This window comes from Protopterus annectens, chromosome 11.part0 (genome assembly GCF_019279795.1).
Source record: "Protopterus annectens isolate FY-2018-M chromosome 11.part0, PAN1.0, whole genome shotgun sequence".
Classification (NCBI taxonomy): Eukaryota; Metazoa; Chordata; order Ceratodontiformes; family Protopteridae; genus Protopterus; species Protopterus annectens.
The window spans coordinates 139113412-139140642 of record NC_056745.1 but is presented as its reverse complement, the minus strand read 5'-3'; the positions used below and the strand labels follow the sequence as shown (position 1 = coordinate 139140642).

The following is a 27231-nucleotide window of genomic DNA, read 5'->3' as shown; positions in this document are numbered from 1 at the left end:
GAACCCCAAACTTAAATGCAAAGAACCTCATTCACCATCTCACTGTCCATATGTGGAGGATATCCAGGTCATGTTTTGGGCTTTCCCCATCCAAAACTGAAACTCTGATTTCTGAATCATATACAAACAAGTTCAGTCTGTTGCTCTCCCTCTCTGACTTACCAGAAATTAATATGTTGAGCAGTGAAGGTACCAGTACTAACCCTTGTTACTCTCCAATGGTCACTTCTCTCAACCATTACAGCTTCTCCCAGCAATCCCTTTTGATGTTCCTATCACACCCATTCTCTATTCACTTCTTACATTTCTGCCATGTCTACCCAGGAGTTTTCATGTAGTGCTGAGTCAAAGGCCTGACTGAAATCTAGCCAGGCAACATCTCCTGGCATTCCCTCTTCTATTACTACTCTTACACAGTCACAACAGTGCAATAATTTTGACTGAGTACTTCTAGGCGGACTTAGAGGTTTGTATTGGAAACTAGATCAGTCTTCTTAGAAGGACCTCAAAGCCCTTCTCTCATGATCCTCTCCATCACCTTCTCAGCCACAGTGATGTCAGGCTAAAGGGCTTGTATTTCTCAGAATGGATCCTGCTACCTCCCCTGAAGGAAAGTTAAACTGAATATATTTGCCAGTCATCTAATCCCTTTTGGTTAGCTGCATTAGATTTCTAGAAGTAGTTCAGCCAGAGTGTGTTACAGGTATTTGAGTACTTTTGACTGATATCCCATCAAGACTCTGTATCTTCCTCTAAGCAAACTAGTGACCATTTCACCTTGTTCCTTCTTACTGATCATTTCTTACCTCCCTCTGCCTTCTTTCCCTCCTACCACAGTAACCTCCCTTTTTATTTGTAGTTACTGTTATAAATAAATCATCTATTAACATCAGCAATATCCTTGTCATCTCTAATCTCCCTTCAACTCTTGATTAATCTACATAGATAGATGCCCTCATGCTTCTTCTTCTTCCCAGAAAGTACATGAAAAAAATCCACCCAACCCACCGTTCCCACTAGCCAAGATTTACTCAAGTCTGTCCTTTGCCTTCCTCACCTATATACCAAAGTCAGACATAATTAAGTAACTGAATAATTAAACAAAGTTTAAATTCAGCCTCAAAATTCCTTTTTAAAGAACCACTAATCTAAAAGACTTTCATCAAACTGAAAAAACACACTATTAAAATGCACTGCAAATTGTGAATTTTGAGACTGAATTTAAACTTTGTTGTTTAATTATTCATTTACTTGACTATGTCTGATTGACTTTGGTATATAATGATATGTGTATTGGTGTAAGAATATTCCCTTGAAGGACTGACTTTGGTATATAAAGCTGTCTGTGTTGGTGTAAGAATATTCCCTTGAAGGCACCTAGCCGAGGTACCAGGAGCACCATTAAACATTTTGATATTTTTTTTGTGTGCTGTGGATTTTTTAGTAACAGAAGTTCCAGCTTTGTTTATTTGTACTTCGTTGGGATTTCATGTTTTCTGCTCTTTTTTTGCTCACCTCTTACTGCTTTCCACATGAATGCTTTCTTCTTGTTCTATGGTACTGCCTTGACTTCCCCAAACAGCTTCTCTAGTCACCTCCTGAGCCTTACCTTTCTTCTTCTGGGTTAAGTGCCCATGTGCATCTTTCAAAATACCCTCTCTGAAACCTATCTATGAGTTGTTCACCCCCCCCCCCACTTCTCCACATTTCCCTAGTTTCCTTTGCATTGTAACTCACAGATGACTGTAAGTTTAGTTTACTGCTATCTTTGTTGGATAGGTCTCCAGTGTTACGTCTAAGGTGAAGCATACTGCACTACGCACAGTTAGCCAGTGGCAATTCCACTGATATACTCTCAACCTTTCCTGACTTTCTAAGGACTAAGTCAGAAATGTTGTTTTTGTCTGGTGCCTCCTTGCATCAAATGAGCAAATTCTTCTTGTTAATCTAGAGTTACTATGTTACTATGAGAATTATTTTCTTGTCTACATTGGATACAGGTGTTAAGAGTGTGACCTGTGAATAAGATTGAAATTAATTCTGCTGTAAATACACTGAAAGATAAAGCATAAAATAAAAAGTTTGCTTGAATATATGTATAGAGGTTAGCAATGTAAAATGGGTATCCATACTATATGTTTAACAGACAGGCTTCTTCGCAGCATCAGCAAAAAAGCCTAAAAAGCAATTCTGGAAACAAAGTACTACATGCTTTTCTCATATTTGCAGAACACTTTACAAACATCTATTAATGGACACAAGATATTTCCTGAGCAGTTTGATTCTCACAGATGTTTCCTTTCAGACTTCTGTTAATGGACATGTTTTTGTAAAATCAGCAGAAAAATAATTCCTGATTCTCACATCAGCAAAAGTGCTTAAATGGTTTCACAGAAGGACAACAGGAAAGTCTATTAGAAAACATTTTCTTAAACAAGTCTGGAAAGTAAAGTATCAGCAGAACAGATGTTTCCGTATTAAGCCCAAAAAAGATACCAAAAGGAAAAACAGGATCTGAGATGTGTGACTAGAACAGTATATTAGACTGTATACTAAACTTTGTTAGAAGTATTTGGTAGGAACTTAGGTTCTGAGGTAACTGGAGAATGGAAAGCCATAAAGCCATCGTCCATATCAGTTGTGAAGGAAAAACTTTGTACATTAAATTTATAAACTACAGTCGTATGTCTTGTTATAAAAATAAGTTATTTATTAGTAACCGTGCTTACAATGAAATAGTATTGTGCTGCAAAATATATTTCTTTATCAATGTGCAATTTGGTGCTTTAAACAGACTGCAGATGCAGTCATGCAAAACTCTTGTCTCTCTGATTCAGCAGTAAACAGCCAGCAAGACTTTGCGTCTTAAGACGACTTTGCTTCCAGTCCAGTCCAGCATGTTCCAGTACAACACAGCAGCACCTTCAGGGAAATTAAATTTTTCAACAGGAAATGACAAATCTGCAGGTGGGAGACTGATGTCTCCCATCACCACTACCCTCTTTTTTTTCCTGCCAAAGCTCCTGAATCTAACCACCAACAGACTTTCATCCTCTACTGATGTGTAGATGCTGTAGAAATTTATCTGACTTGCACTGTTTTTTGGGGGATTTTTTTAATTTAATTTCTTTAGTACTGTAAGAAGACACTGTATTTGTGGGAAAGCAGCACGTACAATATACAAGATGTCATATCTTACTTTCACTGTAATAAAAAAGACTAAAAACAATGTTAATCAAACATCCCTAACTCTAAATCTAGTCAGAAGATGAGCTAGCTTTACATTAACACTAAGGCAGCATTTGGTTCTGTTTTCAAGTTATTCACAACCTTTCATTAAAATACGGGAAATGGTAGAGACTATTGTGGCATCCTGATTGACAGCAGACAGCTCTTACATGCCATCACTTTGCGTCTAAAGTCAAGGATGCACAACTGTGATTTCTTAATCAATCCACTGTCCTGATTTTCTCATATTATGGGTTGAAGGAGCTGCTGACATCACACTATCTCTAGTTTCAGTGTGTTTGACCAGAATCTCCATTCTCTGGAAGGACACAGGACATGGCCTGCTTTCTTGGAGACTGATGCTATTAAGATTCTCCCCAGGAAGTGTTGGTGGTAATCTTTAAAATGTTTGCCAACAGTGGGACCACCCAAGAAAATTGTTGAGGATGCCTTCTGTAGCATTTGGCATGGGGAAAATATAAGGAGAGTAGGCTAGTCCTGTCACTGATGTATCATCTTCAGGATTTCCATGAACTTAGGTCTGTTAAGAAGGGATACAGGGGGATATGTAACCTCATCATAATTCAAATCAGGAGGTCATAAGTGTAAAATACCCTTTAGGAATTGTCAATAGTAGTTTTTGTAACTATAGGAAACTCCATGGATAAACAGGTAGATACCTCTGTAAGTAAAGCAGCTTTATGTTAAGTAAATACAACAAATATTGCAATACAAAGATAAAAAATACTGTAATAATTGACAGCAACTGTCTACATCTATGGACAGTTTTTATACCAGATAGAAAACCTCATTCAAAAAGAAAGATGGGATTTTCTACTATTAATTCTTAATTATCTGAATTAATGGGCAATGTTTTACACAAGAAGAAACCTAGTCTACTTGGAGAGATAAGACTATCCAGTACCCCCTTTCTTGTAATGCTCCACACACTCATCTCTCTATCTCTCCAGTTCTGCAATCGGTGCAAAAGCTGAGGAATAAAAAACAAACAAAGGAGAAGGAAGAGGAGAAGTATCATGGGGGGAGGGGGGCATAGGTGGGGCTCTTACCATAAATGGATCTTGTTCTTATATCTTTCGTTATGGTAACTATGCCCCCATCATGTGGTCTTTCTCCCTTTACTTCTCCTGTTTCTTTACCTGTTGTCAGGCACTACTAAAACTTCAATATATGCTGAGATCTAGTTTTGGTAATACAGTAGAAAAAAATCCTTAGCTATGAAAATGTATGGGTTATCACTCTCATGGAACTCACCAGTGAAGACCACAGCTCCAAAATCTTGCAATGCCTTGTAAAGGTGCTCAGGCAAGACTAAGCAACTGCAGCATAAATGTCATTAGGTCTGGAATTATGAGAAAAACAATGGATGCAGTCACTGTTCTAGCATAGTGAGCTTCTAGATGCATGTGTAAGGCTCTACCAATTTTTCTCATACAAAATGTAATGCAACTTGACAAACTGTCAAGAAAGGAGGAGCTTGGTAGCCTTCTTGGCTAATGTAGATTCTGCAACTCAAAGAGTTGACCATCGTTTGGTACAACCTAGTTTTGTTTGCACAACATCTGAGCCGGAAGTGAGCATCCACACAACAGAGACATTCCTCTTGATTAACATTCTACTGGAACTGTTACAAATCAATTCTGATTAAACTATATTTAGCAGGAAAGATGGGTTAGTTCTAAATACCTCTTCCTTGTGGAAAACCAAATAAGGAGGCTTAACATAAGTGCTTGTAGTTCTGAGTTCAGTGGATATAAAAAGTGTACACACCCCTGTTAAATAAAATGCCAGGCTTTTATGATATAAAAAAAAATGAGACCACAATAAATCATTTCAAAACTTTTCTCACATTTAAAGTGACCTACAACCTGTACAATTCAATTGAAAAACAAACAAATCTGTTAGGGAAAAAATATAAAAAAGTACAATAAGCTGGTTGCATAAGTGTGCACACCATTAAACTAAATACTTTGTTGAAGTACCTTTTGATTTAATTACAGCATTCAGTCTTCTTGGGTAGGAGTCTATCAGCATGGCACATCTTGACTTTGCAAAATTTGCCCACTCATCATTAAAAAAGCTCTCCAAATCTGTCATATTGCGAGGGCATCTCTTGCGCACAGCCCTCTTCAGGTCATCCCACAGATTTTCTATTGGATTTAGGTCTGGGCTCTGGCTGGGCCATTCCAAAAGTTTAATTTTCTTCTGCTGAAGCCATTCATTTGTTAATTTTGATGTATGCTGGGAGTCACTGTCGTGTTGAAAGGTGAAATTCCTCTTCATCTTTCTAGAAGATGCCTGAAGGTTTTGGGACAAAAATGACTGGTATTTGGAACTGTTCATAATTCCCTCCACCTTGACTAAAGCCACAGCTCCAGCTGAAGAAAAGCAACCTCAAAGCATGATACTGCCACCACCATGCTTCACCATGGGGATGGTGTTCTTTTGCTGATGCAGTGTTGTTTTTGCGTTAAATGTACCTTTTAGAAATGTGGCCAGAAAGTTCAACCTTGATCTCATCATACCAAAAAACACATTTTCCCACATGCTTTTGGGAGACTTGATGTATTGTTTTGCAAATTTTAACTGGGCCTGGATGTTCTTCTGTGTAAGAAAAGGCTTCCATCTTGCAACGCTACCCCAAAGGCCAGACATATGGGGAATACGGGAGATTGTTGTCACATGTAGTACACAACCACTACTTGCCAGAAATTACTACAGCTCCTTCAGTGTTGCTGTAGGTCTCTTGGCAGCCTCCCTGACCAGTTTTCATCTAGTCTTTTCATCAGTTTTAGAGGACGTCCAGTTCTTTGCAACGTCACTGTTGTCCCATACTTTCTCCACTTTTTGACGACTGTCGTCACGGTGTTCCATGGTATAGTCAATGCTGTGGAAATTTTTTTGTACCCTTCTCCTGACTGATACCTTTCAACAATGAAATCCCTTAGATGCTTTGTAAGGTCTCTGCGAACCATGGCTTTTGCTGCAGCAAGCAACTGAGTAAATGTCAGGAAAATCCTACTAGGATAGCTGAACTTTATTTTGGGTAATGAGTCTCTTTGATGGCAGGTGTGTCCCCAAGAAGACTGAATGTTGTAAATAAAGAAAAAGCTGCTTCAACAAAGTATTAATTTAAGGGTGTGCACACTTATGCAACCAGCTTATTGTATGTTTTTTATTTTTTATATTTTTTCCCCTAACAGATTTGTTTGTTTTTCAACTGAATTGTACAGGTTACAGGTCACATTAAAGATGAGAAAAAGTGTTGAAATGATTTATTGTGGTCTCATTTTTTTATATCACAAAAAACATGGCATTTTAACAGGGGTGTGTACACTTTTTATATCCACTGTACATCCAAGCAAGAGAAGCAGCTATCAAAAACAAAATACTCCCAAGACAAAAATTAAAATCTGAAACATCTGCTGGCATGAATCATGGGAGGAATGATTTTCTCTGAATAAAACCAAATACGGACACTTAATATGAAAGTGGTTTCAGTTCTGACAGTCGCCTAGCAAAGGTTGGTACTAGGATATCGGCCCTAGGACCTACACAAGCCTAGCCATAACAATTCCCTGGCTATTTCTTCCCACACATAGGTTCATAGGTTGGTTCATAGGTTGGTACTAGGCTATCAGCCCTGGAGCCTATACAAGCCTAGCCATAACAATTCCCTGGCTATTTCTTCCCACACATAGGTTCATAGGTAATGGTTGTCAAAGCCAACAATCTGTTGCAGCAGCTCTGTATTGCAGATGGATAAAATCTTCATCATTAACCATACAACTGAATATTGATTAGCAGCTCCGGAAGCTGGAAGATTCACAGAGGAATGGGTGACAGAAGTGAAAATAGCACTGGCAGAAGGATATGAAGTGCTAGCATGGCCAACGGAATGGTTTGCTTTGGAGTAAAAAGGACGGGATCTGGTACTAGCTTGCTGTGAAACTCCATAATGTATCCCCTTGACACTCTCTCTCTCTCACCCACTGGTCTGAAACTATTAGATGACCCAAGTCTACATACAGGGAAAATCCATCTAACAAGTGATGCCGGATCTTCTACTCGTTGTTGTACAGAGAAAGATTTCTCTATTACACGGGGGATTGTTTTCTGTAGTATTTGCCTCCTATACCTCTGTGCTGTTGTTACCTTTTTAACAGCCTCTAGTTTCAAGCCTGTCATTGTCAAGTTTGCCTTGTGTAAAATGGCCATGTTTTTGAAAGATAATTTCCAAGTTATTTAGGAATTAGACAAAGAGTTAGACAAATGTTCTGCATTTTCTCCCCTCTTCTGAGCTGTTGCAGAACTTTCTTAGATGGTGACCCTAAAACGATAGGTCTTATCAAAAGGTACATTTAGAGTCCTGGCTTTTACATTATTAATAAATCACTAACACCTCACATGTATACCTCCAAATAACAGCACGAGAAGCGACAGCTTGAAAACAGGTCACTGGTATCTAATTTTATTCATACTTTGTGTCAGTTCTTAACTCTCCTCTCTTACAGAGAAATTTGCAGTATTTTTTTGTAAAATCATCAATCTGCTTCAAATTGCTTAACTGGCAGTGTAGTATACAGAGCTGGTAATTTATGTCCCTGACACCTCCAAGTGTGGCAGAAATGCACATCATTTTTACCAAATGACCAAGAACCTTCTGCTAGTAACGATCTTAATAAAACGGTGATGCCTGATCTTTTGAGGCTAATTACGGTGTAGTTTGGACAGCTACCAGGCTTCCATAAAAATAACAAAGGTCTTTTTTTTTTTTTAGGAGCATGCGTTATTGGCAAGTGATTCCATCCTACTTTAAGTAAAATATAATGGAAGGAATAAGTAAAGAGTGAAAAGTATGTCATTAATAATCATCATTCCACTACAACACATATTTGATCGATGCTGGAACAACTACAGCAACCAATGGAAAAAAATAAGTAAAACAAAACCAATTGCTAAAGGAAAACACACATAACCTTCCTTTCGTGACAGGAAAAACAACCCCCCAACTGCACGTATTTCACAATACATAAACATAGTGAAAAAACTAAGCAAAAAACAAAAAAAATGTTTTAATGGTGGACCCACCCCACACACCATTTTTTAAATATATTAGCTCAATGGCCGCACAACTAAGACAAAACAGCAATCAAACACAGAGTGCTACAGTTGACTCCAGCAGGCTCAACTATTGCATTATTTGACCCCTAATGATTTCTATGGATTACAAAACCTCACATGCCCATATTAAAATCAACAACTGTGCTATAACCAGGGTAGAGTACATACAGGTTTAAGCAGATACCTTTTTCAAACATTTAGATATCTTTGCTTTCAGTAAAAAAGTTTTTAGCAGACCATTTAACAGTCCTTTAGGAAATAAAATGTGTCACCAACCCAAAGATAAATATTCCTCATCATCACTGTCCATAACATAAGCACAAGGGGTGATCATGGTCTTAACCCTTGGTTTGTGATACTGGGAATATCAGTTCCCTCTTTATTTATCAGAAGTGGGTGGCTTTCAATACCTGTACTCTGTGGCACAGATGGATGGAGCCCTGACTACAACCTATGTGAACAGAGATCCACTACAAGCTCAGGTGCTGGTGGAGCCAAGGATGGACAGGTAAGAAGCAGCAGCTTTGCTGGTTTCCACACTCCAGGAAGGGAGAGAGGTCTGCTTGTGACAAAGAACACATCACGGGTGATGGGGATGGTGCTATAATCAGGGTGAGATTGTTAACTTCAGCAATTGAGAGGGAGTGGAGCTAACCATTCTTACATGTAGTAATAAGCATGGCATCACCACATCTGCCCAGTTAGGGCATACAAAAAAAAAATCCCTTGGCATGCACAAACATATGTGATGCTGCAAACTGTTCTGCTCCATTTTCCCTTCCCAACCCACCCTTGGTGCAGTCTCAGCTCCAGGGAACAGTATCAGGAATCACCAAAGAAGACAGCTAGATACTGTGTAACAAAAAACAATAACCATGCAATAACACAGGTACAAAAGCCCAATAGGACAAAGAACAGTGATTTCAAGTGAACCACAAATCAATTTTTTAAGCCAAGTAGTAGTTTTCCAAAGCCAAGTGATAGTTTAATAATATACAAATCGATCCCCTGCTAAACACTTTCGTCCCAAACCTTGGAAATTCATTGGAGTATCAGGAATACTTAAGGTCAAATGATACAGCTAGGCAGCTGATGATCAGCCGGGGAAGCATACACATTGAAACAGATTTTTTTTCTTATGAACTAAAACTGGATGCAGCCTTTTGTGCCAGTTCAAAGTACTCATGTAGTATGCACTTGTAACCTATGAAAACAGATGTCACTGACATCTGGTGGACAACACCTGACCCTCAGACCATACCTACCAAGATTACTGGAAAGGTAGTTTGAACAGGAACGGGAGAAACACTGGCAGTTTACAGAGATAAAAACCCAGGAAAACCAATAGGTGAGATGGATATCTGAGGACTAAGATCCTGAGAAGGAGCATTTATTTTCTATTTTTCCAGTCTGTTCACTTTTTTCAGCTTTTTTAATGTTCTCAACTTCTGTCTGAATCTAACCATTCTTTTTTTCATTACAGATTAAATAAGCCAAAATAGATTCCACTCCTTTAAATTCCATTGAAATAATGCAGTTTGCCGGGACAACAGGGGTACCTGAACAGTCTTTATCCAAAGGAATGGGTAGAAGAACAAACATCCAGCATAGGGCAGAGGAATTGCAACACATAAAATAATAGTCCCAGGAGTACTTGCTGGCTACCTACTCCTCCACCGATTCCGATGGCTGTCTAGTTCTGTTATTTTTTACCTTCATTTCTTCCTTTAGACCTTCTATATACCTCTTCAATCTATTTTTTTACATACTTAAATGCTACTACAGACTGAAAGAACAGGGCAACATACAAAGTGAGATCCTGCAGTTTTTCATGCTCATTAACTCATTTTCAGCCTTCCTTGCCAAAGTTTATTTATTAAATGAAGCACAGTGTATGCATGATTTAACATTATTCTCTTCCTCCAAACAAAAAAGCAATCAGTGCGAATGTCTTTAGGCATCAGATTGTTAAAAGATTATTTGCTGGTTGGTGATTATTTTCTAGCAGATGACATTTATGCTTAACCAAATCGCATTTAAGTTTGAAGCAAACATGCCAGATAACAGTATTTTTTATACTAGGACTGCTGATAATAACAAGGTTTAAGCAACATGATAACACTGTGAAGCTTGTGGAACATGCATTTTACTTCAGACAGCAAAAAAGAACTGCAGTGTGCATACGGAGAGCTATATTTCATGGCCAAGCTACCTTATAACACAGCTGGAGTCACACTGCACAGTCTGGCATGCTATGGGATATCTGACCTCTAAAGATTCTGGCTCAGGACTAGCATCCATGTACTTCAGGCATCCCATAAATGTACCGAGTGCAGTGAAACTTACTTTAAACACCACACAGTGTGCACAGTAGCAAACTCCATCCCACCTTCTAGCTAGTCATGCCTTCCACTATTTTTGTGCAAAAAAAAGAAGGAAGAACAGATTCCAACAATGGGCCTGCTGTCACCCCTACACCTTCACCTTAGGACCGCAAGGCACTAAAAAGTGTTATTAATGAATGTTATTTTGTATTTATGTGGGGGTGCAGCCCCACTACAGGATTTGGGCCTTCCTATCTCAGTCAGTCAGTCAGTCATTTAGAGCCACAGTCAAACTTGCACATTGCATTTTCTTAAGGTAAGGTACAGGATTAGGGTTGGGGGCAGGGTTAGGATTAGCACATATTACTTCATGCCCCCCACCACACCATTTCTGTAATACGTGCTAACCTTAACATTCCTCCCAGCTTAGTAATATATGCTAATCTTCCTAACCCTGGCCCTAAACCGAACCCTAGACGTTACCTTAAAAAAACATTCCTTAGCACTACCAGAAAACAAAAGAGGCTCAGACACACAGACACCAACACATACATAGACCATTAAATCTATCCCCTTACCTAAACATAACCCACAACTGCTTGCACAATTAATAAATCCATCCCCTTCCCCAACTCTTACTCTAAGCTTAACCCACAAACATTTGTGCATGCACTACTACTAAACAAGACAAGGTCAGACACAAACATACACACATCGATAAAATAAATCTTCAAACAAATAACCCAGCAATTAATTTTGTTGTGCAAATAAATGCACAACAGAATGAACAGAACCCATATATATATATATATATATATATATATATATATATATATATATATATATACACACACACACACACACACACACACAGGTTACATGTTCTTGTTTGTTGTGTGCAGGACATGAGTGTTACTAAGTGTGGAAATTATAGACTGTGAAATGATAGATTATCATGTAAGGTAAGTAGGTGATTTGGGGTACATGGGAATAGTATTAAATAGGAGTGAATATTCATATGTACTTTTATGGTGTGCTGTTGAAACTGGCTCTGGGGCAGCAGTGGTATTGCTGTGTAAAACTATATGCTCCTTACCTTATGTTTGTGCATCTACAGAGTTAGTAAACATAAGATAGGGGGGTGAAGAGGGGGCTACATCCCCGATATAGGGGGTACAAGAAGGGACTTTCCCCAATGTAAAAAAAAATACAAAAAATATATATATGTGTGTGTGTGCAAAAGTTACTGCACATGTGAGCATATATTGTGCATTACATATATGCAGTCCATGTGTGTTGTTCACAATGCTGTTGACTGAATAAGCTGTTTGTCGTGGATCATGAATTCAATTTACATGTTTTGATGGCTTGTGGGGCAATGGTTGTCTCTTTTAATAAATCAATACACACTTGTGTATGTGTGTGTATATGTATATTTTTGCATACATGTATGTATGTATGTGTGTGTGTGTGTGTGTGTGTGTGTGTGTGTGTGTGTGTCTGTGTGTGTATACATACATATATATATATATATATATATATATATATATAGTACTTGCATATTATCGCAACCAGATTTTCACGCTAACGCTGGTTGCTTCTGTTTTCCTTTAAAAAACAAAATTAACAGTATTAAAACTAAATAAAGTCTTTCTATAATATTTGTAATTTGTAGTACTATTTAACCTTGAAAATGCTGAGAAAATAACATTTTAAAATAGCTTGTCCCTTTTCCCGAGATTGACTCATGTCAGTAATGTAGTGTGATGCGCGTTCCTCAGCAAAATAACTGCTTTGAAGGGCTACTGAGTGCAATTACTGATAACTCCCCCCCACACACACATACCAACAGAAAAACAACGAATGAGCCACACATAGCTTTCCATCTGTAAAACAAGTAGAAATCCCTGAAGTACATCCAGAGTTTGTCCCAATATGCCACCATCACAACACCAAAACGTACCCACCAAAACAAACCACACCTGATAACTTCTGCCATCATGGCAGTGCCATGAAAAACTACCCCGGATTACCTGTCAACATCATGCCGCCATCACTCTTGCAAGCCCTTAATTCCTGCAAGTTTCTGTTACGAAGGTTAACCTACAAAACTACAGGTGAAAAATAAATGCGGTATCTCCGAAAAGCACCTAACATATGGACGATAACTGCCAAAGTCCTTTCCGGCCAAATACACGTGCAAACGCAACCACTCCAAGGTAAAGGGGAAAGCTATTTTCAAACCTTACTTTTTCAGCTGTTTAACCGATAAACCTTCCTAAAAACACAAAACATTAAAACATGTTTCTGAGCTTTTTAATACTTTCTTGGTGCTACTTGACACAATGAGAAGCAACCAGCATTACCATGAAAATCTGGTTGCGATAATATGTTAAGTACCATATATATATATATATATATATATATATATATATATATATATATACACACATACATATATACACACACACACACACACTCACTCACTTACAGTATACACACACACAACAGAGACAGCTATCTATAAATTTAGGCCACACTCTTCTGAAACTCTTGTATGTTATTCCATCATTTCTTTACAGACCAACACTGCAGAAATTTTTCATCTGTTTTTGTGGTACTGCAAGAGTCTACATTTGGCCACTTTCATGTGCAACTCTATTCTTTCTTCCATTTCTTTTTTCAAATCTTGCTGATGTTTTGTGTAACATAACTTTTAAATGTAACTAGCAAGAACAGCAAAGACTGCAAGAATTCTACTTCAATTTCTCACATAATATGCATTACCAAGGACTATGTATTACTATTTGAAACTTGCATAATGTAAATATAAGCAATAAGCTGTTGTATCTGTAATTTTTGTTTTTAATGTATAACGTTTTTGAAGCTTTTCTCCCTGGGTCTCAGCTGAAAAAGAGCCAACTGCTAGCTCAGTCAGACTTTTCCCGGTCAACAAATATAAAAATAAATAAATAACCTAATTTTCATACTTGTTACCTTCATACATCAGTCCTGCAGCTTGTTACACAGTGTCACTAATCTGTTTGTTAAGCCTTTTCAAAACTTACACTGCAGCATGGAACTCACTACTTCAAGGTATCTGAAACAGTCATTAAGTACATTCAAAAGGGAGCTACTGCAATTTCTTAGCTACAAATACAAGTACCAATGTTCTGCAACTAGCTCATGTTTGCACAGCTAAACAGTATGTTATTCTAAACTGCATTAGTACAGTATATGCTACACGCAAGTAAATTCTGCGTTCTATTCCTCGCTTAATATATTCTAGATTTATTTCCTTAATCCTATATTGTGTTCTGTCTGAACTCAAAACTATCCTTGTCAACAGTATTTAGTTATATTTTACATATTACACCATTGTTGCTCTAAAAATAAACAGCCACACTGTCAGAGCTACAGTATACATATACCAAAAAATGTTAACTATCTGTTGAAACTTGTAAATGCCTAACCATCTTAGGTTATGGTTGAAAATGCTATGTAGACCAGGGCAACGACCCAGTCAACAATACTGATAAATAAATCTATAACTACAGGCATGTATGGATATTTATATTCTTAATTTTGTTATAACATAATTCAATCAAATTTTCAGAAATGTCTTCAGTTATCTGCAAATCCCCAAATTACTCTATCGTATTTGTCATGCAGCTACTCACACCACATATGCATGTGGCATTCTTGCACCAGCCTAATATTTAAAGCTTATTACTCACCAGCTTTTACATCACATAATTTATGAAGTACTTGATCTGGGTGGCTCAGAATTGTACTCCAACCTGAATGAGGTTGTATATTTAGCATTTACTGTGTGCTCCCTTTCTGCATGCAATTGTTAGCTTGCACTAGATGTCACTGTGCATCATTAAGGCCTTATAAGCGCTGTAAACTCCCACTCTGTTATGAACTGTTTGTAATAATGTTGCAATAACACTGTATTTTTCATTTATATGTGTATTTACTTTTCTTACCAATAAAATATTAATTATTCTTCCATAGTCTGAATTCTGCTTCAATTTAATCATTCTTTAGAGGGACTACATTTTTTTTTGGGTGGGGGGGCTGCAATCAAATACTTCAAAACAACACAGTCCAATTACTGATGAAAACTAACAATGTGATACACAGACTATCTGCAACACAGATAATGTCAGGAAATGAGATATCCTAATCATAACAAAATGGAGCTATAGCAACCAAAAGCAGAGAAGTAATGTGTTTTTTCTGCTCGTTGTTAAGCATTTTTTTACTTTTTTTTTTTTTTAATTACAGCTCTATTATGGCTCCATTTTCTAAAACAAATTATCAGAACTACAGCCTTCCACATATCTCTTTAACAGGTACTGCTAAACAAAATTATAAAGTGTAATCACACAATTTCAAAGCCATAAAGTTATTTAAATGTTCTTAAAAAGAGTTATCATGAAATGAAGACAATTGTTACGTTTTACTTATTTTAAGCAGGAAGGTGGAATTGACCACAGTGACTTTTTCATCCATGACCTGGCTGCTGCAGTGCATGGCTGTGTGCAACTCATGTGTTCGCTCAGTCTGAGTGTGTGTCATGCCTCTTCACATTACCACTGCTGACATACTTTCTAGAAGTACTTACAGTGTCCATGGAGCCATCTTATCATCTGCGCTGCCAGAACTTCTAAAGAGTGTCAACTTACTTCTTCCCCCCACTAACAGCATTATCACAATCATGTACAATATCAGTACAATATGTTACCATTATGTTTTCAGCTATCAAAGTCAGCAGTGATATTTTGCTATTAAACTGTTTTATTATCATTTTTTTTTCACCAATGTGTCCTTTTTTTTCAGATTAATGCAATCCACTACAACCACCATCATCTTCCAAACTGCATGGTAACGTGCAGAAAAAATGGAAGCTTTGGATCCAAAATTCAAGACTTATCTTATTGAGAGTGAATATGCAGACAACCACAAAATGTTTAGTGTTTAAAATGACCCAGGGGAGGACATTATTATAAGTATATGAGGGTCTATATCACTTCGTTGAAATGTCATTTTAGCAAATACCTATTTATCAAACCCTATTGAGTGAAAGCTCACTTTAACGACTGTTGCAGTGAACTTTCACAGAGGGAAAGAAACTAGTTGGCCATCATCGGGGGTATGCCCTTTTCTTTACTGTAGTGTGATCTCGGAGTTGGTAGACATAGGTGGGGTGTAGGGGGCACAGCCCCCCACAATGGGGGGGCAACCCCCCCCACTTAGCTCTGTTTAAGGTTTTGTAATTTTTTGTCCAGTTGGTAGCTGAGCTACTACTGTTTTCTCCTGTGTGAAAGTTCGCTAAAATGACTGCTCACTGAAGTTAGCTTTCGCTCAATAAGGTTCGGTAAACAGGTAATCGCTAAAATGACATTTCGACGAAGTGATACAGATCCGTATTTGATACATTTAACCTCAGAGAAGAAGAACAAGTTACCAGTCAAAAGAAATAAACTTAAAACACAAAAAATTATGCCATTTGCCAGACTTTTAATTTTACAAGAAAGAAGGTGTTCAGAAAAAGTACAGTTTTGTACCTACCATAAATGTAGATGTTCGAAGATCCACATTGCTGCAGTCCTTACACTTGGGTAGTCCGCTGTCCTCGGTTGGCCCGAATATCAAAGTATAAGGCTGACGTCGGTCAAGGCGCATTTGACTGACATCAGGACGTCAGGGTACAAATGCGCATGACCGACGTCATATCCTCAGTCTTTTCTTGCCCCAGATGTCAGAAGACCCTAAAAATAAAGGTCAAAACCAAAAGACAGCAAACAACCAACCAACCACCCTTGCACTAATTATATGTACAATATATATAATATACACAATATGTACAACCCAACCCACACAACCACCTCTAACTACAGAGGGAAGGAGGGAGGTATTGGACTGCAGCAATGTGGATCTTCGAACATCTACATTTATGGTAGGTACAAAACTGTACTATGTTCTTCATCTCACATTGCTGCAGTCCTTACACTTGGGTAGAATCCCAAAGCAGAGGTAAGGGAGGATGGCAAAACTACAAGGAAGCAGGAGCTGCCAAAATGCCCTGCAAAACAGCAGTGGCAAAACCAGCCCTGGATTTAGAGTAAAGTGGCAGGTGATAATGCCTAGAGAAAGTATGCACTGAACTCCAAGCAGCTGCCTCCAAAATATCCTTGGTTGCCACTCCCCTCAAAAAAGCTGTCAAAGTGGCAGTAGCCCTAGTGGAATGAGGCCTAATCCCAGCTGGAATCTCCTTGCCATGATGGGAATAACAGAAAGCAATGCAAAACCCAATCCACTTAGAAATAGTTTGTTTTGACACAGGCTTGCCCTGAGAACTCAAAGCAAAAGAAACAAACAACTGCTGAGACTGCCTGAACCCTTTAGTTCTGTCCAAATAATAACGCAACTGCCTGTGTACATCTAAAGTGTGCAAAATCTTTTCCCCTTTATTTTGGGGATTTGCATAAAAAGTAGGCAAATGAATAGTTTGGTTTAAAGCCACACTAGAAACCACCTTAGGCATAAAGGAAGGATTTGTTCGTAATGATACCCTTTCCTTATGGATATTCAAGAAAGGCTCAACCGCCATAAGGGCCTGCATTTCTGAAACCCTTCTTGCAGAGGTAATGGCCGACAAAAAGCAGTCTTCCATGATAAATATTTCAACTCAGAAGTAGCTGCAGGCTCAAAAGGTTGTAGAGTGAGTTTCTCCAACACAAAATAGAGATCCCAAGCAGGAGTAGGAGCTCTTCGTGGGGTCTTATATTCTTTGCCCCTCTAAGAAATTGCTTGAACAAAGGATGAGAAAACAATGGTGGGTCACAATCATAGTGAGCGAAATTGCTGCAGCATGAACTTTAATAGAAGAGAAAGACAAACCTTTGTCCAGTAACTCAGTAAGATATTGAAGAGCCACACACAAATTAGGCTCAGAAACATCAAAATCTTTTGCTGCACTCCAAAATAAAAATCTCTTCCATTTATCTGCGTACACTTTCCTTGTACTAGGCCTTCTAGCTTCCAAAATAACATTCAAAACTTGCTGAGGAAGTGGAGGCCCACTATGGTTCAAAACAGAATATGCCAGGCTGTTAGGTGCAGAGAGTGAAGCTTGACATTGAGCAAATGGCTGTCCTCCTGTGACAACAGGTGTGGAATCGAAGGCAAAGGCCATGGAGGCTTCCGTACCAGACTTCTCAGTAATGGGTACCAGTGCTGTCGAGGCCAATCTGGAGCTATTAAAATCATCCTTGGCTTGTCCTGTCTGACCTTTAGAAGTACCTTTGGGAGGAGAGGCAGAGGTGGAAAGGCATACACATGAAGATTGCTCCAATTGAAAGAAAGAGCATCCACTCTCCAAGCTGTGGGATGAAACCTTTTGTGCAAAACTTTGGCAGCTGATGGTTTAGTGGAGAAGCGAACAGATCTATGTCTGGAGTTCCCCATGACACTGTCAATTTCTGAAATACATGAGGATCCAATTTCCACTCGTGGGGATCCATAATTCGTCTGCTCAACACATCTGCTAAGGAGTTCTGTGCTCCTGGCAGAAACCTTGCCTGAAGATTGAGCTGTAAACTGAGAGCAGTCTCCCACAAAATCATTGCTTGCCTGCATAGAGGATAAGAATCGTTCCCCTTGCTTGTTGATGTACCACATGACAGTTGTGTTGTCTGTTAGAATCAACACCTGCCCTGGAAGAAGTAATTCCTTGAAAGCTATTAATGCAAACTGGACTGCTAACATCTCCTTCAGGTTGATATGTAAATGTTGTAGTCTGGCAGGCCACTTGTCTTGTATCCACTTTCCATTTAGATGAGCTCCCCAAGCTTTGTCTGAGGCATCTGTCGTTAAAATCTGACTCGCCTCTGGCCAGGTCACAGAGAGTCCCTTGTTTAGGTGACATTCCTGAGCCCACCACAAAAATTCCTTTTGAATGCAAGGTATTATTTGAATGACAGTGTCCAGATCCTGGCAGTGCTGTGTCCATACATTTTTGAGATACCATTGCAGCTTCCTCATATGCAGTTTGGCATTGGGAAGCACCAGAATACAAGATGCCATGAACCCTAAGGCTTGAAGGACTGTCCTTGCAGTCAGCCCGGACTGATGAGATAGTTGATGGAAGTAAAGGGAAAGACTCTTTTGTTTGTCCGGGGTTAAAAAGGCCATCTGGGATGCTGTATTCAGTCTCACACCCAGAAAGCACATGTCCTGAGAGGGTACTAGACTGGACTTTATTTCGTTCACAGAATACCCCAGGCATCTTAGCACTGCTATCACATATTCCAAATGATGAAGAAGCTCTTCCCTTCCTTGAGCCAGAATCAGGCAGTCGTCCAAATAAGAATAGATCTGTATTCCTTTTAGCCTGAAGAAAGCTATCACTGGAACCAGAACTTTCGTGAACACTCTGGGCGCAGTAGATAAGCCAAAGGGCAATGCAGAGAACTGATAGTGAGAAGTCCCAGCTCGAAAATGCAGATACTTCCTGCAACTTAGTCTGATAGGAACATGAAGGTAAGCCTCCTTGAGATCCAAAGTTACCATCCAATGATCTTTGCCCAGCAGAGGTAAAAGCTGCTGCAACGTCAACATTTTGAACTTGGGAATGTCCAGATAAGTGTTGAGGATAGATAAATCCAAAATTGGTCTCCACGTGTTCCCCTTCTTTGGTACTAGGAACAGGCGAGAATAAAATCCTAGGCCCACTTCTGGCATAGGGACCGGCTGTATGGCCCCTATTTGGAGTAACAGAGAAACTTGCTTGTGAGCCTCTATTCTTTGTTGAGGAGGAACGTCTGGCATGCCTTTGAAAGGAGGCAAGGTATGGAAATAAAACCTGTAACCGTGGTGTATGATATCCAATACCCATCTGTCTTGGGTAATTAAACTCCAATTTTCTTTGAAAAGTGCCAACCTTCCTCCCAAAGGTGCTGCCAGGCGAGAAGGCTCTGGCAGCTGAAAAGGTAGGTCATTGGGTCTGTTTACGAAAGGACTGACCCCTGCCCTCACCGAAGACTGTGCAGGAGAACTCCCTGTTCTAGGCCTGAAAGAGCCCTGAGCTCTGCCCCTACCACGTCTAGATCTACCCCTAGACTGGGAATCATAAGAAGGATACGTCCACCCCTTAGTAGGCCAATTTCTACTAAACTTTGGAGGCTGGACCTGCAAAAAATCTTTAACAGTCTGCATAGACTTAGCCTTGTCTTCCATTTTCTTTAAAACTGCCTCAACAGGAGAACCAAACAACACGTCAGATTGCAAAGGAGCATCTAAAACCCTTGTTTTAACATGGTCAGACAAATTCTGATCCCTCAGCCAGGCGTGCCTGCGAAGAACTGACCCAGTGGCAGCCACCCTAGACGATGCCTGTACAGCATCAAAACCACATTGCAAAGAATGCTTACCCACCTGTTCAGAAACATGTACTAAATCTTGCAACTCTTTACAATCAATACCTTCTGCCAGAGCATCAACCTTAGACTTCAATTGTGAAAGGAGATAGTTTTGGTATTTCAGCATGTGAAACTGGCAATTCAAAGCCCTCATAGCAAGAGTGGAAGAAGTATAAACTTTCTTTCCCCATCTATCCAAGGCCCTGGCCTCTTTGTCTGCAGGAACCGGATTCTTTACAACAGAAGCCTTAACACCTTTAGGCCCCTGGCTAACAGTTTCTGGGTCTGCCCTAGGACTCTTAAAAAGAAACTTATGAGCTTCAGGCACCCTGTAATACCTATCCGGTTTAACAGGAGCAGGAGGCAAAGAATCAGGATTAAGAGAAGCCTCTGTAAAAACATCTTCCACCACATCCAAAACAGGAGGTATAGCCAACGGCCTATGCTGGGGTAAAAACAAAAATTCCCTAAGCCTTTTCCTGGAATCAGAGAAGTCCTGACCTTCCCACTTAAAATGCTCCCTCATGGAATGAAGAGTTTCTGAAAAAGAAAAATCCTCAGGAGGAGAAGCAGAAGGAGTAGAATCATCCACATCAGAATCAGAATAAGGAGAATACTCCTGCAAGTCTTCAGCCGAAGACTCTGAAACACCTGAAGCCTGCTCAAAACTCCCTAGCTCAGGCTCCACCCTAGGTCTCTTATCAGGAGGGGGCATAGAACCCCTAATCAAAGTAATCAAATCTTCTGCCATTTTAAGCATATGCTTCTTGGGCACAGTTCCTGAAGAACTAGGGGTAACACCAACTGAAGCTAAACCTGGCCTGCCCCTGGGAGAAGCCTTGGAAACAGAAGGAGAGGGCCTAACCACCCTAGGCAGGGAGGGAGTATAGTAACCTGAGAAGCCCCATCAGCCTGGCCTGCCTCCTGAGAGGCCACATCCTGCAATAACAAAGTCTCCCTGGGAACCCAAAGAAACCTCCGGTGGAACCACCGGCTCCACCGACACCTCTAAAGAACCGGCGTCCGGTACTGACGGTTCCTCAAGCCTAGGTTTAACAGCTTTGTCCTTGCGCTTCTTCGAAGAAGCGGCCGGAGCATCCGGCGGCATTTTATAATTGCACCGCTTCGAAGACTAACCTGGCACAATCTAATCTTCTCTTAATAGTGCGCTTATTGAATCTAGCACAAGAGCGACACCCAACAACGTCGTGCTCAGGCCCTAAACAAGGAATACACAAAGTATGGTAGTCTCTATGCGGTATCTGTTTCCCACAAGAAATACAATTATTCACTTTTTCTGACATCCGGTAAACCACTGAGGCAAGAAAAAACTAAAATATTCCCCAACGGGGTACTTAGCCAACTTTGATTCGGTCTGAAACTCCGAAATCGAACAATTTCAGAACGCCAACCGGCACTTGCAACGCTGCTTCTGCATCGGACCATGCGGCAAAAAAGACTGAGGATATGACGTGGGTCATGCGCATTTGTACCCTGACGTCCTGATGTCAGTCAAATGCGCCTTGACCGACGTCAGCCTTATACTTTGATATTCGAGCCGACCGAGGACAGCGGACTACCCAAGTGTAAGGACTGCAGCAATGTGAGATGAAGAACATCTATAGATATTTATGTGACTAAACTAAAGAACAGAGCCAAAGTCTGTAAATTTGGTAAGTTGCTTTATTGACTGATCAGAAACAGAATTATTGGTAACATTAACAATGATCAAGTAAGGGGCAGACAGCTGAGAATATCACAAATGAAATTACATGAAATCTGGATGTCTAAAAATAAACTGAAATGAGTACTTAGTCAAAATATCTTACAGAAAAACATGAAAATGTACACGACAGAAACTGCGCCTGAAAACAATATAAAGTACAGATATAGGCACACTACTGCACATCACAACACACATGGCACTTACCTGGCCTGAGTTCTCACAGATATGCATGGTGCCAGCTCCACTGCATCACAGGTTGACGGTAATGCTCAGACAGTCATGGTCAAGTTGCTGAAACAGTGGCACAAATTTGATCCAGCCCAGAGAATACATGCATCTCCATAGCATCAGTGCATGAGCACTGGTGCGAATGGACAACTGTGAGTCATGTTAATAGCTACATGTAGTGACCTATGCATGGCATGGAATGGCTTGGGGATACCAAGCCTATAGCTTTAACCAAGTACAGCTTGTTTTGGGAATAACTCCTATAATGGTTGCCAGGAACTCAAAGGCAGCAGACCTTTTTGTGGTGGCTCATAACTTGGTGGGCCTATTACCATATTACAAGGTACATGCCATGCTAGTATGGGAGTACTGGGTTGGACCCTAATAGTTTCCAGGGTGCTTAGGAACGTGGAGGGAGAGTCTTGGGACATGGATGGGGACCTATAGCAAGCTATGACCTGAATCACTGTCTTACCCAATGTTAGTTGTACCTGAAGTATCTCAGATGCGTTATGTTGGGCTACTAGCCTGGAGGTGTGCTGTGGGAAGAAATAGCCAGGGAATTGTTATGGCTAGGCTTGTATAGGCCATAGGGCCGATAGCCTAGTAACCTAAGAACCTATATCCTTTATGAATATGGAGACACCACCAGCTTTAGTCCATGCTCTGGGGCCGAAAGGTGTGGAATGAGTTATAGCCTGGTAGCGCAGGGGTGCTTTCTGCTGCTTTAAACCAGGTCTCCGTTACAGCACAAATGTCGATGTTCTCCATTTTGAGGAGTGCTTCGAGCAAGTGCATCTTGAGATTTAGACTTCTAGCACTGAGCAGCATGACCCTCAGATTGCATTTATTTATAGCTGTTACGGTGGTAATTTGGTCTTTGGAACATCGCCTAAAAAAGGCACTATAAGGGTGGCAAGAGCCTTAGCCAGTATCCATTAACCCAGGGGTGACAGATACAGGCCATCTCTAGCAAAGCATCAAGGTCTGTCAATCATGTCATCCCAAGTTGACAGATACTGGATCCCCTTAGAATGACACCAGAAGCATAGCCAATTGTTGAAGTCATTCATTTTCTGCTTGTACTGCAGTATCTCACTGGGCGATGGTAGGATGCTGCTCAGGGCTAGGATCATACCTGCTTGAGCCACATAATCAGAGACCTCCTCCATGTTTCAGGTCATTCACACCTGCATGGACAGTGACAGAGTCGTACTTGTTGTGGAGTGACCTGAGTGCGTGTGTTACATTTTGGATTCCGGCACCTGATAGACAGCTGTTATCTTCTCCTTATACAACCTAGTGAGTGGGACATCAGTGTTCCCCAATATCGAGTCACCTATGATTAGTGTATTGGGCAAGCTGTTTTGCCTTAGGGGCTTAGTTTGAGGGGCACACTGTGTAGGTGAGATATGTGTCTTGTGGTTTGTGCTGTGTTGCGGTGGTCGAGTACGTTTTTGCCTTGGAGGTCTCTGCCGTTTGGGTAGCTTTCTACTGACGGCCTCCGTGAAGGTGGTTGTGTGGTTTGCGTTTTTATGCAACAGCTGTGATGGTGGGTGTTCTGGAGGGTTGTGTGTTGCATGTAGTGTGGTGCAGGTGTTGACCTTCTCTTGACCAGCTATTCTGGTCTTGGCTTGAGAGTGCATGGCTTCCAGTTTGGATATACAAGTGCATCTCTCACAAGTCTGAGTGTTGGGAGGCAAGAGGAGAGGGTTGTCTGTGTACATGAGGCAGTTGCTACACTGCCTCAGAATGCCCAAGTTCACCAGGTTAATAGGAGAAAGCACAGGGAACTGACCTTTAGACATGCCAGGAGGGATGGTCATATTACTAAATACTGGAGCCGTTTCCTTATATATTCCTTTTACAGGAAAAATGTCACTCACGATGGAGTCTGTACAGAGCACTGCCAAACACTTGGAAACTAATACGTAGACCGTGAAAATTTAAGGATGAAGTATTTAGGCAGATATTCTGAAGTTAGAAAGAAATCAAGCAGTACTTACTGAAAAATAAAGAATTAGCTTGTCAAGAATGATGAAAAGAGGGGAGTCGCATGAATGGCTACTGTCTGGCTACTAATGCTGGTCTCAACACAGCTTCACTCTGTTGGGATACAATACTCCTTTGCTTCTTCTCTTACCAGAAGCAAAATGTTAGCACCAATCCCAAGAAGAGAAGCAGGCCCCGGCCTGTTTGGTGATCCACAGTCTTGTCCCAGATGATGCAAGGATCTGCAGGCTTGTAGCCTTTTTCTGGTAGATGCCTCGAATAGCAACTAGACCAATCAGGTACATTAAACACAGACACTCTCTCTCCAACCAGAAAAAGTCAGGAATCAATGTACTCTGGTCCTACTCTCACCAGGATCAGAATATAAGGACAGATTCCAAGCAGTCACCTATTAAGCAGTTATTAAGCTTTCTGGTGATCAGCAGTCTCCATGAAATAATGTAACTGAACTCCTTCTCTCACCAGGAGAAAACAGAAGCACTAATCCCAAGATGAATAATGAGAGGCAGAATGTGGGCTCTCCAGTAACTGGTGGTCTTGAAATAGATGCTTAAAGGTAAGATGGAAAAAGAAGTTATGTACTCCCCATAAAGTCCCATCTGAGTACTTCTACTTCATTTGTCTTCAACCTGTGGGTACCGGATCCGTATCGGATCCAAGCAGGCAACTTCACTAGCATCTGCTCTGAGCTCCAAGCTCCTCCCCTTACCCATAATACACTACCTTCCATCCCCCAGATCGAATTTGCTGCACCTTACACTGAACAACTCAACTTCAAAAAACACCTTACACACCTAAAACCAGCTATAATGCTGTCCATATGGTAAGGTCAGGGGGAAGAAGGGGGGGGGGCGGTTGAAGACAAATTAAGTAGAACGACTCAGATGGAACGTTATGGTGAGTATATATAACTTCTTTATCTGAAGTAGTTTACTTCATTTGATCTGCAACCTGTGGGTCAGAGTCCCCAGCAACTAAAATACCTGGGTGGCCCTCATGGAAGGACATTCCGGAGCACTGCGGAACCAAAGGATGCCCTCCTTCTAAAAATCAAATCCAATTTACAGTGAGAAATAAATGTATGAGATGAGGACCAAGTAACCACAGAACAAATGTCGTCTAATGATACTTTCGACCAAAAGGCCACAGAAGTAGCCATGGACCTAGTCGAGTGTGCTTTAACGTGACCCGGAGGGGACAAACCTTTATCCTTGTAGATCTGAAGGATACATAGGGAGATCCATCTAGCAATGGTAACCTTGGCAATAGGTTTACCCAAAAAAGGGTAAAAAAAGGACACAAACAACTGGTCAGATTTGCGAAAGGTTTTGGTCCTGTGTAAATAGAACTGTAATTGTCTATGAACATCCAACAAGTGCAACTTGTACTCCATTTTGTTTGTAGAATTTGGGAAGAAAACAGGTAAATTGATAGTTTGATTGATGTTATCTATTGCTATGAAGGCTTAGGGGTTAACTACTGTGACTATAGTGTACAGGGTCCTGGGTTTGAGGCTTGCTGAGGCAGTGTATTAGTTGGGAGGGTGGCCTAATGGTTAAAGTATTTGCCTTACAAGCACAAGGTGCAGGGTTTGAGTCTCACAAGGGATAATTGGCTAGGCTTAAAATGGCTCGCAAGGGCTGTTAGCTTAGTACTAATCTATCTATGGTATCTATATATATTAACCTCTGATGCTACCTTTGGGAAAAAAGACGGATTGGTGCTAAGAGAAACCCTGTCCTTGTGCAAAATCACGTATGGAACCTTGACAGACAACGCTTGCAGTTCTGAAACCCTCCTAGCGGAGGTAATAGCCACTAGAAATGGGGTTTTCCAAGACAAAAACTTAAGATCCGTGGTTGCTGCAGGTTCAAATGGTGGAGCGACCAATGCTTGAAGTACCATAGTAAGGTCCCATGGGGGAGTGGCATCTTTGACCGGAGGACGCAAGAGAACGGAACCTCTGATAAAAGCTTTACACAATCTGGAAGAGGCTAAAGAAGCAGAACTCTCACCCACATGAAAATGAGAAATGGCAGCTAGTTGAACCTTGATTGTAGATGAGCTAGCCCCTTGTTGAAAAATATCGCCAGAAAATCAAGAATAGCCAGAACAGGAGCCGTGAAATGATCTAAGCGCCTTTGAGAAGCCCAAAAGCAAAAACACTTTCATTTGCTACGATAAACCTTCCTGGTGGACGACTTATGAGCTGCCACCGGAATAGATCTGACTGAAGGAGAAGACAATCCAGGAGTCCTAGCAATTAAGGGAACTGGAACAACCAAGCTGTGAGCCTCAGACTGTCCAGATTTGGATGAGGGACCTTCAAAGGGTGCGAAATGAGATCCTGAATGGGATCCAAGATCCAAGGCGGAGCTAGAAGATGAGGCCAAAGGAAGAGAAACCATATTCGGCGAGGCCAAAACAGGGCAATGAGAATCACTTTGCTCCCCAGTCGACAAGCTTTCTGTAGGAACTTCGGAATAAGGGGGGAACAGGAGGATAAGCATAAAGGAGGCCAGGAGGCCAAGCATGGACTACAGCATCTCTGGGGGGACTCCCTCGGTGGGGGGTTCAGAGCGAAGAACTCGCTGCACTTCGCATTGGAAGGAGATGCAAAGAGATCGCAGAAAGGCTGACCCCACTCTAGAAATATCTACTTTGCTACTGAAGGATTCAGAGACCACTCATAACGCATCAGAATAGTCTGGCTTAGTCTGTCCGCTAGAATGTTGGACTGTCCCGGAATATGCATTGCCATCAGAAAACGACCGGTGGAGATCGCCCATTCCCAAACTCTCATAGCCTCGTGACAAAGGGGGTAAGATCTGGTCCCTCCCTGTTTGTTGATATACCAGACCACTGACGTCTGACTGGCTTGCAATTGTTCCCAGAGATAGAAAGGCATGAAGGGCCTGCACCTCTAAAGGACCGCCCTCATCTCCAAAACGTTTATATGCAAACTGGTCTCAATCGGGGACCACATGCCTTGGACTGTCCTTCCCAAACAATGCCCCCCCACTGTAGTTGGGAGGCGTCCGTGGTCACTGTGGCTTGGGCAGGAGCTGGAACAAAAGGTTGTCCCTCCACAATTTCCAAAGACTGCATCCACCAAAGAAGGGACAACCTGCAGACT

General features: G+C 40.8%; 1 protein-coding gene across 1 annotated transcript in view; it reads right to left on the bottom strand.

Moving 5' to 3' along the window:
* IL17RA (interleukin 17 receptor A) overlaps window positions 1–27231 on the bottom strand; it is a 786505-nt gene that overhangs the window by 577872 nt on the left and 181402 nt on the right. The gene's annotated exons all lie outside the window — the stretch shown is intronic.